Genomic DNA, 14,521 nt, shown 5'->3' on the forward strand with positions numbered 1-14,521 from the left:
TGAATAAGCCCCTCTCTTTTTGTGTTCTTGGTTTTTCTTCTCCTGTTAAAGAGAGAGACAGCGAAAGAGAGAGAGAGAGAAAGGAATTAAGTTGAGGCCCTTTAGGCTTAGCATTCCAAAACTAGGAGGAGGGAGGGGAGAATATTTCTCTTAAGAGTGATTTAGGAATAGGTTTTTCTTTCTGAGTCTGCAGGTCAGAAGAAAACAAGTGATATGAACTCCCCAGCAAACTTCTGAGAAGTACTGTCTCCATTCGCACAGGTCTAAGATGCTATCAGTACAGAACTTTCCACCTTTGCTAACATTCCTTATCTTCTGTCATCTGCACAGTGACTGTGAAAAATGTTCTCAGTGGGTGTTTCTGATTCATTTTCGTGATGGTACCATGATGTCTGAAGAAGTTAAAGTTTAAACTCTCTCCGTTCCCATTGGTCTTTACAACTCTGTGGACCCTGCCAGTAACTGGGCCAATTCCTAAAGCCTGAGGTTTCCCAGAAAGGCAGATCTGAGCAGGGCAAGTGGCTGTGTTGCTAAGGAGAAAAGTCAGCAGTTTTTAAATGGTGCTCTTAAAATGGTGCTCTTATAAGGCGGCAACAAATGCTACCCAGCCTGTCGATGTCTCCGTATCCAGCTGGTGTTATGAAGATCTCTATCTAGGAATAAACTTCCTCAAAGATAAAACAACAGGCTTGAGCTTTGGAGACAATAGTAATATTGTCTTGGGCGTTTGAGACACTGCTCCAAAAGGCACTTAGAGAACACAGTGTATTCTTCTCGTTAATTCCAACACAATTTATGTATTGTTCAGGAACTAGCCCTGAGCAAAGTTAGAGAACAGTCAGTATTGGGGCCCTTGAAAACACTAAAGTCAACCTGCAATCCTCAGGGGCTAAAGAGAATTTTTTTTAGTGTGACATATTTTATAACGCTGTGACTGCCACACAGGCAGGGATTCAGGGTGCTTCCCAACTTTCAGTCTCAGCTTCAAACACACCTGAAGTATATGCAGGTGTGCATGTGTGTAGCATGTGTGTGCACGTGTGTAGCATGTGTGTGCACGAGTGCTGGCCTCTTTATAAGTTTGCATGTGTTTGTGTTGGCATGTGTCTGTGTTCAAAGTGTGCCTGGCTGTGAGCCTGGCTTTGTGGTGGGCAGGGTAGGGACTTGTTTTGAGTGCAGAGGAAGTGAATGTCAGAAACGGAGCATACTGGGATACTAGGATACACATGCCTGCACAGGTGTGAGTGTGTAGAGAGATGCATGTACATCAGCTGTGTCGAGTGTGTTTTCATGTATGGAGAAATGGAGTTTTATGGATACATATGACTGTAGACAGGCCTACAGAATTACCAGTCTTTATGCTCAACAGAAGACAATGCTGGTCCAACCCAAACCCCATCTTCTCTCAGGCTCCCTCATTTATTGCAGAGTTTTTTTCTGAACATTTATTAAGTGTGAAGTCTTGTGTTAGATACTGGAAAAGAGTACAGAAAGAGGAGATAAGATTTATACTCTTAAAGAGGTCACCACACAGTTTGAAAGACCAGATACATACACTTGGACAGTAGATCATCCCCCAGCATAAAACGGCCTGGTCAAGGCAACACTGTCTGAATAAAGCTGCCCAGATACCTGTTACCTTATTTCAGGATATCTCAACAAAACTTATAGCAGCAACAAAAGGAATATTTTCACCATGCTGAGTGAATTCTCTGATATCAAATTGTTCAGTCAATGTAGACTTTGTCATGTAAGACAAACTGTAAATAACATATTTACCAGTTATATGTATGAGATGAACTTTGGATTTTTCCTAATTAAGGAACTAAAAAGAACGTTGTAAAGATTAAATAAATTCTAATGATGATGATAATGATGTTGACAATGATAGTACAGTAAGATTAGTCTAGATATTTATTACATCCTCAAATGTGCTGGGCATTGGATTGAGTGCAAAGATTTGCATGATGAGTTTGGATGGTGTCTGTGTAAATAGAACACTCTGAAAAGAAATCTGAAGAAGTCTATAAGGAGACAGAGAGGAGTGCTGGCAGAGAAACAGGCAGGTGTGAGGACCTGGCTCATTTCCCACAGGACCTGTGCTTCCCAGGGAGCCCTCCAGTGATCCCGTGCTTTGCCAAGTGCCCCAGCACAGTGCTGTTAATTGAGTAAGGCTGAAAAGGAGGCCACTCCTGGGAGACTGCTTTTGTATGAGTGGTGGTCATCCTTGCAGCCAAGGTGGTTATTCAACCCCCAGTCCATTCTACTCCCAGCTCACTGCTTTAGCAAAACCTGGCCTGAAACACAAGCCCCCCTATGTCTTACAAATAACTTCATATGGTGTCACTTTAAAAGTCAGCACAGATTTTAAGTTTGCCACAGCCTTTCCATGAGTATCCACACTAATAACCAATCTCCTCAAATTGTTAGTTCTCTGAGGTTACCCAAAACTTTCATATTCACAGTTTAATTCATCTGAACAACAATCAACCTTTGAGGTAGGAAGAATTAGGCAACCCAAGATTATTCTAGGGCAGATCAACTCATGTGAAAAGAGTAAAATTAATATTTATTCATTAAACCTCTACACACTGGAAGACACCTGTTGCTTTAAACTGGCCAATAACCAACAGGTGACAGTCATTGTATCTTCTGCAGGACAGGAGGACCCAATCCCTTGATGGTGGAGCAGGTCGATTCTGGAGCAGATTGACACTCTGAGCTGCCTTGCTCAGGTGGAGAGGAGGGATTGGCCACCCAGCTAAGGTGATGGCTGTGGGTTCTACACCAAGAACCAGGGCCACGCGAGGTCCTAGTTTAATATTCCACTGAAGGAGACATGACTGAGAATTGAACTGCAATAACAATAAACTCTGGTTATTTTCACCAAGAAATTTACATATTGTTAATGAGTATAATTATTAATAAAATAACTGTCCTTATTTTTATATCACTTCTCATTTAAATCAGTATAAAAGAGTTTTGTTTAACTTCTGTTTTAATTTTTTTTTTTAGTAGTTCAAGTTTTTCCTGAACTCCTAGGGATAGGTTTCTGAGTATATGTGTGGATGTTTATTGACTTATACTATTGATCAAAAAAAAGAAATCTAAGATGAATCCAGGGTGTCACAGGTAAATTAAGCTACACTTACGAGGTTGTTTGCTATGCCGTGTGAGCCCCTGAACTGAAGGTATTGCTGCTTATTATAGATTATAGTTGCTTGGTTTCTAGATTGTTGAAATTGCGATATGCAAATAAATTAAATCAAGTTAATGCTCATTCCTTTGACTGTCTAGACACTTTAAAAAAATGTAACACTAGATGTTAAGGGTTCTCACTACAAAATAATAAGTATGTCAGGTAATATATATATTAATTTGCTGGATTCAGCCATTTCATAGTGTATGCATATTTCACAACATTATGTTGTACGTGATAAATAAATATAAATGTGTTAATTTTAAAAAATTTAAATTAACTTTTGAAAAGGTAACACTAGCTGATTTATTAGGGAATGTCATATTGGGGAAGATAATGTCTAAGTCACTTTTATTCCCACCCACTAAATATTAATATAGTTCCCTTTCTTCACTTGTTATATCTGGGCTTTTTTCTGCTTCACAGTTTTCTCACTATCATCCTGGCACTGCCACTTCTAAACTTGTCCTCTGTCTTGGCCAACAAAGGCCAAGAGTATCCTCAAAACACAAATTGCTTGAGGAGTTGAAACTTGATTTCCTCCTCTGCAGAAAAAGGCCACTGGATTTTTTGAGACAAAATATGGCATGAAAAAGGAGAAACTTAACTCTGTTACTCTGTGTTGCTGTGTGTAGGAAAAGAACATTATCTATAGAAAAAATCTGTAAATAATAACTGTGTTTGAGAGGAGAGTGGTATGTAGAAAGAACTTTGGTTAAGAGTCAGCAGATAAAAATAATAGTCTTCTAGAACTTTCTCTGGCACAGATTTTTCCTCTGTTAAAGAAAGTGTTCTAAACATCCTTCTAGGCTTGACATACTGTGCTGTTCCCATTCTATTCTCAATTTGTAGTATGTGATAAAAGACTTCTCTGAATCATGGTGTCTTCAATTGTCTAGTTTCAAAGATGAGACAAGTGGGAACTCTTTGCAAAAGAAGAAGCATCTAATGCAAACAGAGATCTTACTGAGTTTCTCTGCATCTTAGAGTATTTCATAATAAAGTAGATGAGAGAACCTGAGCAGTGTAGGAAGGGCTGTCACTGAGTCCATGATCACAGCATCACATTTAAAAACATGTCCACTCTCTACCTCAACCCCTCCCAAATCAATCACCAAAACAAGGCAATACATATACAACTTTTAAAACCTTGACATCATAAATGATGCCCATAACTTTAAAGGATCATGTATATTCCACTTGGGACATTAGACAATATTGGGATAAATCTTCTCCTTATTTTGTAGGTTTTAAATATCCTTCAGGGAGAAGTTCTTGTTTGCCTTTGTGAAGCACTGTTGAGGCTTATTCATGGCTCAGAGATGAGGAGGAACGTCTCCATCTCATCAGATGATTTATGATGCTGACTTGAACATTTCCAAATGAGATATTTTTTAAAATTTTTTGCCAGCTTATTTTTTTCATCCCTTTCCTGTTAGCAACTGAGATTCTGAATTCAGTGAATATATGTTAGACACTGTTTACTTGAACTTTCTAAAACAAACTGTTCATCTTGGGTGTAACAGAAATGCTCTCTTTTTATATTACTGTTCCCATGTCCCTCTGCAGAGACTCGCCAACACAAACACCTACTTACAGGGCTGCACTCCACCACTGTAAGCTCTTTGGTGACTCTGCCATTGGATTTCAGTCGATAAATTTGCATTTAGCGCTTAATTTGTTCAGTATGCCTTACTAATTTGGCAATATTTATTTTGGCCCAGAAAGCAGAAGGCAGCCAAGTTCTCTTGTTTTGTTTGGGATGTGTGTGTGTGTGTGTGTGTGTGTGTGTGTGTGTGTGTATGCATGTGTGTGTGTGTGTGTTTTCATTTACATAAAAGGATTTGAGATATGAAAAAGTTACAATGTCATGGACAGGACTGGTTTCCTGTTTATGAGTCACCATAAATATGAAAGGTGCTGGGTGACATTTCTCAGCTGAGGGAGCCCACGTAGCCCTGTGTGGAAAGCAAACTCTCGAGCAGGGTGGTCTTGAGGTGACTTGCTGACCTTGTATAATGTCAAGAGGAATTATTGTTAAAGTACAGTAGCCAGATACCACACACACACACACACACACACACACACACACACACAGAGACAAACATAACCCTAATGATTTTTCTCACTCTTGTTATTATAGAGATGAAAGTATTTACTTTAATATCTTTGTGTTCTCAAAATCAACTTTCATCTCTGTGTAAAATGTGGCAGGAAGTACCTCCATGTTGTGTAAAATGTGGCAGGAAGTACATTCATGTCTGCCATTTTTTTGTTTGCTTGTTTAGTCTGTGTATCTTTTCATAAGGCTCCGTCACAGAAACAAGTCCTCCTACACAGCGTCACACTCATAACATTTTTCTATTAGATATGATACTGGAGCTCTCTTTCCCTCAGAGAAATGCTGCAGTTCACTGCGCCCTACCCAGGCCATGAGGTGTTTCTGTTAAAGCAGTCTCTGAGAAGACCAGAGCCACCAGACTCTGACCCTCTTAAGACTGGTGTGCTAGCAAAGGGTTAGCAAAGAGTGGTCCCGCTGTTTTTGTTTTTCTCTTGCTTTCTGAGACATAGTGAGCAAACAGGAGTCCCCCTAGAGAGGAGGTTGTTCTCACTCAAAGGCAAACAGCTTTGATGCCTGAGATTGTGTGAAAGTTTCAGAAGAGATGAGCCTATGGCATCAGACTATGTCCATCTATCTCAGCTCTTGTTTCTTCCAACTCCCAGCAACCCAGGATTCAGTGGCTTGCCTGGGCTATTGATACTGTACTTTATGGAAAAAAAAATTGGCTTGAATCATGGGCAGCAGTACTATCAAGGCCATTACTTTTCTCACCCAGATAAGATATTGCGCATAAAATTTTCCTTAAGATTTTTTTTGTTGTTTGCTTGTTTCTCCATTCTGACTCCACCATCTAAAAAGCCTGGTTATTCTGACAACCTGGGGCACAATAGGATGATGCAGTCCTAAACTGTTAGAGCTAGCAGCAACCTCAAAAATTACCTCTGCGCCAAAATTCAAAGAAAGGAAGTAATTTGCCCAAGATCACAAAGTTAGCCACGAGCCAAGCTGGGATTCAGATTCTAGATTTACCCACATGTTCAGCAGCATTCCCTTTATACCATCCTGCCTCGCATGATCTTATAAACAAACACTGCAAAGAAGTAGAGAGGCGCCACAGACTTAGCCTCAGGCAAACAACCTCGTGCACTCTCTCTCATTTAGTTTTGGTTCTTATATATTATCCAGGAGCATCGAGAAAAGAGAAGTTTGCTAGGAGTAGCCAGAGCCAGTGGCATCCATAGTCACCAGCGAGGATGGGCCGTTTGCTCCACAATGATCTTGGGAGGCCCATCTTTGAGTACATGTGGTCTAGCAGTCCTACGGACTAGGTGCTCCAAAAACAAGGGTAGCTGCTTTTGTGAAGGTGATAACTGTGTGTCATCAAATCCTGCATGGACCAGGGAGAAATATCAAAGCCTACATTCTGAAGCACGATCAACTTGTATAATGGACATCAGTACTGTCAAAGCCATTACTTCTCATCCTGATAAAACATTACCCACGAAATTTTGAGGACCCTTTCCAGATCATTGAACTCCTACTCAACTTCCTGCACATGCCATGCATGGTTTTGTTTTCAGTACAGCTCCACACATTTGCCAAGCAATTCCACCTGCCCAGGACACCTTCTCCAGCTTTCTGCATCTAGTCAGCTCACACACAAGCTCCAGAGGTCGGTCTCCGTGCAACCATGGCTGTGATGCTTTTGCTAACTTCCCATGCAGAAAGTGCTTTCTGCTATGCTTCCCTCAATCTTTGTACATTTATTTAATCTCTCATGCATGCTTTATTTTATTTATTCGACTAGTACATATTTGAATGCCATCTGTATGCCAGACATCATGCAAGCCATTTTTTTTCTAGAATATTATTACAATGTTTGTCTGTAAAAGCTATCTTTTTTATAAGCTGTAAGTCTTATAAGGCAGGGAGCTCTGTCATTTTATCTTAAAATCTCAAATGCTCAAGGAAGGAGGCATGATTTTCTTGCTCAGAAATTATATTTACAACAAACAATTTAATACTTGGCACCCTATATATTCAACCCAAACTGATCATTGTTTATCTGATCATTGTTTACCTAGCTGCTAGATAAGTAGACATGTTAAGCCTAAAGAGTTATGTTTTCAAGTACTAGCCTTGATCAAAGGAAGTATTGACTGTTTCATGATGTGCACTGGGGAAAGATTACTGTCTTAATAAAAATGCTTACACTGCTAATATGCTAATAAAATAAAGTATGATTTTTCACTTACATTAATGTTCTATGAGTGGTAACAATCAGTATCAACGATCAATATATTTAGGAATCATGTCAAAAATATTATCAACTTTTAGAAGAACACATAGTGGAAAATTTAGGGATGTGAGGCTGAACAGAGTGGCTCACATGTATTGAGTTCAATGAGTGGTGTCCACCCTGCATGTGAACAAAGACTACTCTGGGGACAGCTAAAAAAATCAACAGGGTGTTACTATCACTCAGCTACTCAGTTACAAAGGCTCTTGCAGAGGTGAGGCTGAAAAACAACAAAGATACCCAAAAGGAGCTCTAGGCCATGCAATCCCCAGCCAACACGAATTCACTCGTATCTATACCAAGCACATGTAAAAGGGCAAGGCCATTTAAGTCTTTATGCCAGTTTCAGGATGTCCTCAAAAACTAGACATTTTACCCATGGGTCATAGACTGACATCTAGGCAGTTGGAGTAGGATTTATCTTACGATAGTAAGCATAAATAGAAATGTGCCAGGCAAACTGGTATGTATGGTTGTCCCTTATACATTAATTTAGACTTTATTTTTTAAAAAAGGTTTTAAGCATAGTGGTGAAATAATGTGATTTACAGTTTTAAGAGCTCACTTTGACTGCTGTATGGAGGACGGATTTGAAGCCAGGGAACCAGAATGCAGGGAAAGCACTGAGGAGACTATTACAATAATCCAGGTAAGAAATTGGTAATATTGTAGACTAGGATGACTGCAGCAGTGGAGAGATTCTATAGGCAAATGGGGAAAGCAGAGATATAAACTTATAAACATATATAATTTATAATTATAAATTATAATGATACCTTAAGTGTCATTATAATTGAATGAAAGCCTTGCCTCATCATGGGCACTTTATAAACAGTTATCTATTTATCCATTTATTTATAAATAATATCCATTATTTATTCAACAAATATTTGAACAGCACTGTGGAACGGGAACTATCCTGGATACTAGGAACACAATGTTAACCTAAAACACATGTTTCTTCCCAATCTTCGCACCCAACCATAGCAGTATAGTATAGCTGAATAAGAAAAGAGGAGATATAATTAAATATTCACACACGCACCTGCTCACAAATGTGTGTGTGTGTGTGTGTGTGTGTGTGTAACAAAAGCTTACTATGGGAAGACGGGAAGGAGGAAAGGAAGGAAGAAAGAAAGGAAGGAAGGAGAGAGGAAGAATTGACGACAAATAAGTGAAGGACTATAAGATAATATCCCCACCCCCCACGTCTCTCTCTCTCTCTCTGTCTCTTTCCTCTCTCTCTCTCTTCTCTCTCACTCACTCACTCTCTCTCTCCCTCTCCCTCTCCCTCTCCTCTCTCTCCTTCCTCCTCCGCCTCCTCAGCTCTTGGGCTAGAATATCTATGGGTCGAAACGAGGGCGAAACTAGGACGAGGCGTGCGGCAGAAGCGGCGGGACTCCCGGGCATGGGGGCTTCACCACAATAGAGGCAGCGCCCCCACCCTCCCCGGCCAGCCCCTCCGGAGCGAAGCCCCCAAACCCCCTCGGGAAAAGGATGGCGGCGGCACCTACCCAGATCGAAGCCGAGCTGTATTACCTGATCGCTAGGTTCTTGCAGTCTGGACCCTGCAACAAATACGCTCAGGTGCTAGTGCAGGAGCTCGAGGAGCATCAGCTGATTCCGCGCCGCTTAGATTGGGAGGGGAAAGAGCACCGAAGAAGCTTCGAGGATCTGACTGTAAGAGTACACTATGGAATGGGTCTGCTTTTGCGGCTCTGCATAGAGGCAGACCTCCAGAACTACCTGTAAATTATGTGAAACCTCCAAATGTGGTGAATATCACCTCTGCCAGGCAATTAACCGGATGTAGTCGCTTTGGTCATATTTTCCCTTCATCTGCTTACCAGCACATTAAGATGCATAAGAGAATTCTGGGGCACTTGTCATCAGTCTACTGTGTAGCATTTGACCGAAGTGGGAGAAGAATTTTTACAGGTTCAGATGACTGTTTAGTAAAAATTTGGGCTACAGATGATGGACGCCTTCTTGTTACACTTCGTGGACACTCTGCTGAAATTTCTGACATGGCTGTTAACTATGAAAACACTCTTATTGCCGCAGGCAGCTGTGATAAGGTAGTAAGAGTATGGTGTCTTCGAACTTGTGCACCCGTTGCAGTCCTTCAGGGCCATTCAGCTTCTATTACTTCCATACAGTTTTGTCCATCAACTAAAGGCACAAACAGATACCTCACTTCTACTGGTGCTGATGGAACAATCTGTTTCTGGCAATGGCATGTAAAAACAATGAAGTTTAGAGATCGCCCAGTGAAATTTACTGAGAGATCCAGACCTGGAGTCCAGATATCTTGTTCATCTTTCAGTTCTGGTGGTATGTTCATTATAACTAGTAGTACTGACCATGTGATTAGAATATATTATTTGGGTTCTGAGGTTCCTGAGAAAATTGCTGAATTAGAGTCACACATGGATAAAGTTGTTGCTGTTCAGTTCTGTAACAATGGAGACAGTTTAAGATTTGTTAGTGGAAGTCGAGATGGAACAGCAAGAATTTGGCAGTATCAGCAACAAGAATGGAAGAGTATAGTGCTAGACATGGCTACTAAAATGACTGCCAATAATTTGCCACCTGGAGAAGACAAGATCACTAAACTTAAGGTGACTATGGTGGCCTGGGATCGCTATGATACCACAGTTATTACTGCAGTGAACAATTTTCTTTTGAAAGTGTGGAATTCTATCACAGGACAGCTTGTTCATACATTATCTGGACATGATGATGAAGTATTCGTTCTGGAAGCCCATCCATTTGATCAAAGGATCATACTTTCAGCAGATCATGATGGGAACATTTTTATTTGGGACCTTGACCGGGGGACCAAAATTCGGAATTACTTTAACATGATTGAAGGCCAAGGCCATGGTGCGGTGTTTGATTGTAAATTTTCACCAGATGGAAACCATTTTGCCTGCACAGATTCTCATGGGCATTTGCTGCTTTTTGGTTTTGGATGCAGTAAATACTACGAAAAGATTCCAGATCAGATGTTCTTCCACACGGATTATCGTCCTCTTATTCGTGATGCCAATAACTATGTATTGGATGAACAAACCCAACAAGCTCCTCACCTCATGCCTCCTCCATTTTTGGTGGATGTTGATGGAAATCCTCATCCCACAAAATTCCAACGGTTGGTACCAGGACGGGAAAATTGTAAAGATGAACAGCTTATACCACAGCTGGGCTATGTGACTAATGGTGATGGTGAGGTAGTAGAACAGGTAATTGGGCAGCAAACCAATGACCAAGATGAGAGCATTCTTGATGGAATAATCAGGGAGCTGCAGAGAGAACAAGACCTGAGACTGATTAATGAAGGAGATGTTCCACACTTTCCAGTTAATAGAGCATACTCTGTTAATGGTGCTCTGAGAAGTCCAAACATGGACATATCTTCTTCCCCAAACATCAGGCTTCGAAGACATAGTAGTCAAATTGAAGGTGTTAGACAAATGCATAACAATGCTCCTCGGAGCCAGATGGCCACTGAAAGAGATCTCATGGCATGGAGCAGAAGAGTGGTGGTCAATGAACTAAATAATGGGGTTAGTAGGGTACAGAAATAATGTCGAACTGCAAAAGGTGACATAGAAATCAGTCTTTATACAGTGGAAAAGAAGAAAAAACCATCTTACACTACTCAAAGGAATGATTATGAGCCTAGCTGTGGGCGTTCTTTACGCAGGACACAGCGCAAACGTCAGCATACTTACCAAACACGGTCCAACATACAGCATAATTCACAAGCATCATGTCAAAATTCAGGTGTACAGGAAGACTCAGACAGCTCCTCAGAGGAAGATGAAACTGTTGGCACAAGTGATGCTTCGGTAGAGGCTCCTGTTGTTGAATGGCAAAGTGAAAGTTCTTCCAGTGATTCATCAAGTGAATATTCTGATTGGACAGCAGATGCTGGAATAAATTTACAACCCCCAAAAAGACAAACCAGATAGACAACACGCAAAATATGCAGCAGCTCTGATGAGGAAAATTTGAAGCCCCTAGAAGAAAGGCAGAAGAAACTTAAGCAGACTAGAAAGAAGAAAGGAGGACTGGTTTCTATGGCAGGTGAGCCTAATGAAGAATGGTTTGCCCCTCAGTGGATCTTGGATACTATACCCCGACGTTCCCCATTTATCCCACAAATGGGAGATGAGCTTATCTATTTTAGGCAAGGACATGAAGCTTATGTTCAGGCTGTAAGGAAATCAAAAATATACAGTGTTAATTTACAAAAACAGCCATGGAACAAAATGGATCTCAGGGAGCAAGAGTTTGTTAAGATTGTAGGAATCAAATATGAGGTTGGCCCACCCACACTATGCTGCTTGAAGCTTGCATTTCTGGACCCAATTTCAGGCAAAATGACTGGAGAATCTTTTTCCATTAAGTATCATGACATGCCGGATGTCATTGACTTCTTTGTGCTACATCAGTTTTATAATGAAGCCAAAGAAAGGAACTGGCAGATTGGTGACAGATTACGCAGTATAATAGATGACGCCTGGTGGTTTGGGACTGTGGAGAGTCAGCAGCCTTTTCAACCAGAGTATCCTGATAGTTCTTTCCAGTGTTACAGTGTTCACTGGGACAATAATGAGAGAGAAAAGATGAGCCCCTGGGATATGGAGCCAATTCCAGAAGGAACTGCCTTTCCAGATGAAGTTGGTGCTGGTGTTCCTGTCTCCCAGGAAGAATTAACTGCTTTGCTATACAAACCCCAGGAAGGAGAGTGGGGGGCTCATTCCAGAGATGAAGAATGTGAACGGGTTATTCAGGGCATCAACCACCTTCTTTCCCTGGATTTTGCCAGCCCTTTTGCTGTTCCAGTGGATCTCAGTGCCTACCCCTTGTATTGTACTGTAGTTGCTTATCCAACTGACCTCAATACCATCAGGCGGAGACTTGAAAATCGCTTTTACAGGAGAATATCAGCATTAATGTGGGAGGTACGCTATATTGAGCATAATGCCAGGACTTTCGATGAGCCAGATAGTCCTATAGTTAAAGCAGCTAAAATTGTAACCGATGTCTTACTTCGATTTATTGGGGATCAGAGCTGTACTGATATACTGGATACTTATAATAAAATTAAAGCAGAAGAACGAAACAGTACTGATGCAGAGGAGGATACAGAAATGGTTGATTTAGATTCAGACGGTCCTGGTACTTCATCTGGAAGAAGGGTCAAATGCCGAGGCAGAAGACAGTCTTTAAAGTGTAATCCTGATGCTTGGAAAAAACAATGCAAGGAACTATTGAGCCTCATTTATGAACGTGAAGACTCGGAGCCATTTCGACAGCCAGCCGATCTTCTTTCTTACGCAGGTCATCAGGAGCAAGAGGGAGAATCCTCAGAGTCTGTTGTTCCAGAAAGACAACAAGATTCATCTCTTTCTGAGGATTATCAAGATGTTATAGATACTCCTGTGGACTTCAGCACTGTGAAAGAAACTTTGGAAGCAGGAAACTATGGTAGTCCTCTGGAATTTTAAAAGGATGTTCACCAAATATTCAACAACTCCAAAGCTTATACCTCTAATAAAAAGTCAAGGATCTATAGCATGATGCTGCGATTATCTGCCTTATTTGAAAGTCATATCAAAAATATCATCTCTGAATATAAGTCAGCAATCCAGAGTCAGAAGAGGAGAAGGCCACGGTACAGAAAACGTCTAAGAAGCAGCAGCAGTTCATTATCTAGTAGTGGAGCACCTAGTCCAAAAGGGAAGCAGAAACAAATGAAGTTGCAGCCTAAAAATGACCAGAATACCCCAGTATCTTATGCCAGGACTAGCTCTCCTTTCTCATCTCCTGTTTCAGATGCTGCTGAAGGGCTTTCACTATATCTACTTGATGATGAGCCAGATGGGCCATTTTCTTCATCGAGCTTCGGTGGATATAGCCGAAATGGAAATAGCCATGACCCAGGGAAAGCCAAATCATTTCGGAATAGAGTTTTGCCAGTTAAACAAGATCACTCCCTTGATGGACCCCTTACAAATGGTGATGGCAGAGAGCCCCGGACAGGAATCAAGAGAAAACTACTTAGTGCATCAGAAGAAGATGAAAACATGGGAGGAGAAGATAAAGAGAAAAAAGAAACAAAAGAGAAATCTCATTTATCCACCTCAGCGAGTGGAGAGTTAGGATCCAGTTTAAGTTCTGAAAGTATCTGTGGTTCTGACTCTGACTCTGAATCAACTTCCAGAACAGATCAAGATTACGTAGATGGAGACCATGACTATAGCAAATTCATACAAACCAGACCTAAAAGAAAACTCAGAAAGCAACATGGCAATGGAAAAAGAAATTGGAAGACCAGAGGCACAGGAGGAAGAGGCAGATGGAGAAGATGGGGTAGATGGAGTAGAGGAGGCAGAGGAAGAGGAGGCAGGGGACGAGGGAGTCGAGGAAGAGGTGGAGGTGGCACTAGGGGGAGGGGAAGGGGGAGAGGAGGAAGAGGTGCTTCTAGAGGAGCTACCAGAGCCAAACGAGCACGTATTGCAGATGATGAATTTGATACCATGTTTTCAGGACGTTTCAGTAGACTGCCTCGAATTAAAACAAGAAACCAACGCAGGAGGACTGTTTCATATAATGATGATTCTGATAATGACAATTTTGTGTCCACTGAGGATCCTCTGAATCTTGGTACATCCAGATCAGGCAGAGTGCGTAAAATGACAGAAAAACCCAGGGTTAGCCATCTCATGGGATGGAATTATTAACAGTTAATAAATTTAGAATAACTTAAAAAAAGATAATATCATGTTGGGGGTCAGGTATTATATGAAGAGATGACTGAAGAGGATCCTGTAGGATGCTTTAGAGTTATCGGAGAATGGAACTGGTGGAGCAACAACCTTTCTATGCCCAAGAGTAGAGTATCATTATCTGATGTATCTGTGAAATAGGAAGGAATTGATTCTCCCTA

General features: G+C 41.1%; 1 pseudogene; it reads left to right on the forward strand.

Annotated features, from left to right (window-relative positions):
- Window positions 1-9,028: 9,028 nt before the first annotated feature.
- Window positions 9,029-14,315, forward strand: LOC100579783 (annotated as a pseudogene).
- The last annotated feature ends 206 nt before the right edge of the window (window positions 14,316-14,521 follow it).

The sequence above is a fragment of the Nomascus leucogenys genome, chromosome 19 (assembly GCF_006542625.1).
Source record: "Nomascus leucogenys isolate Asia chromosome 19, Asia_NLE_v1, whole genome shotgun sequence".
Taxonomy (NCBI): Eukaryota; Metazoa; Chordata; class Mammalia; order Primates; family Hylobatidae; genus Nomascus; species Nomascus leucogenys.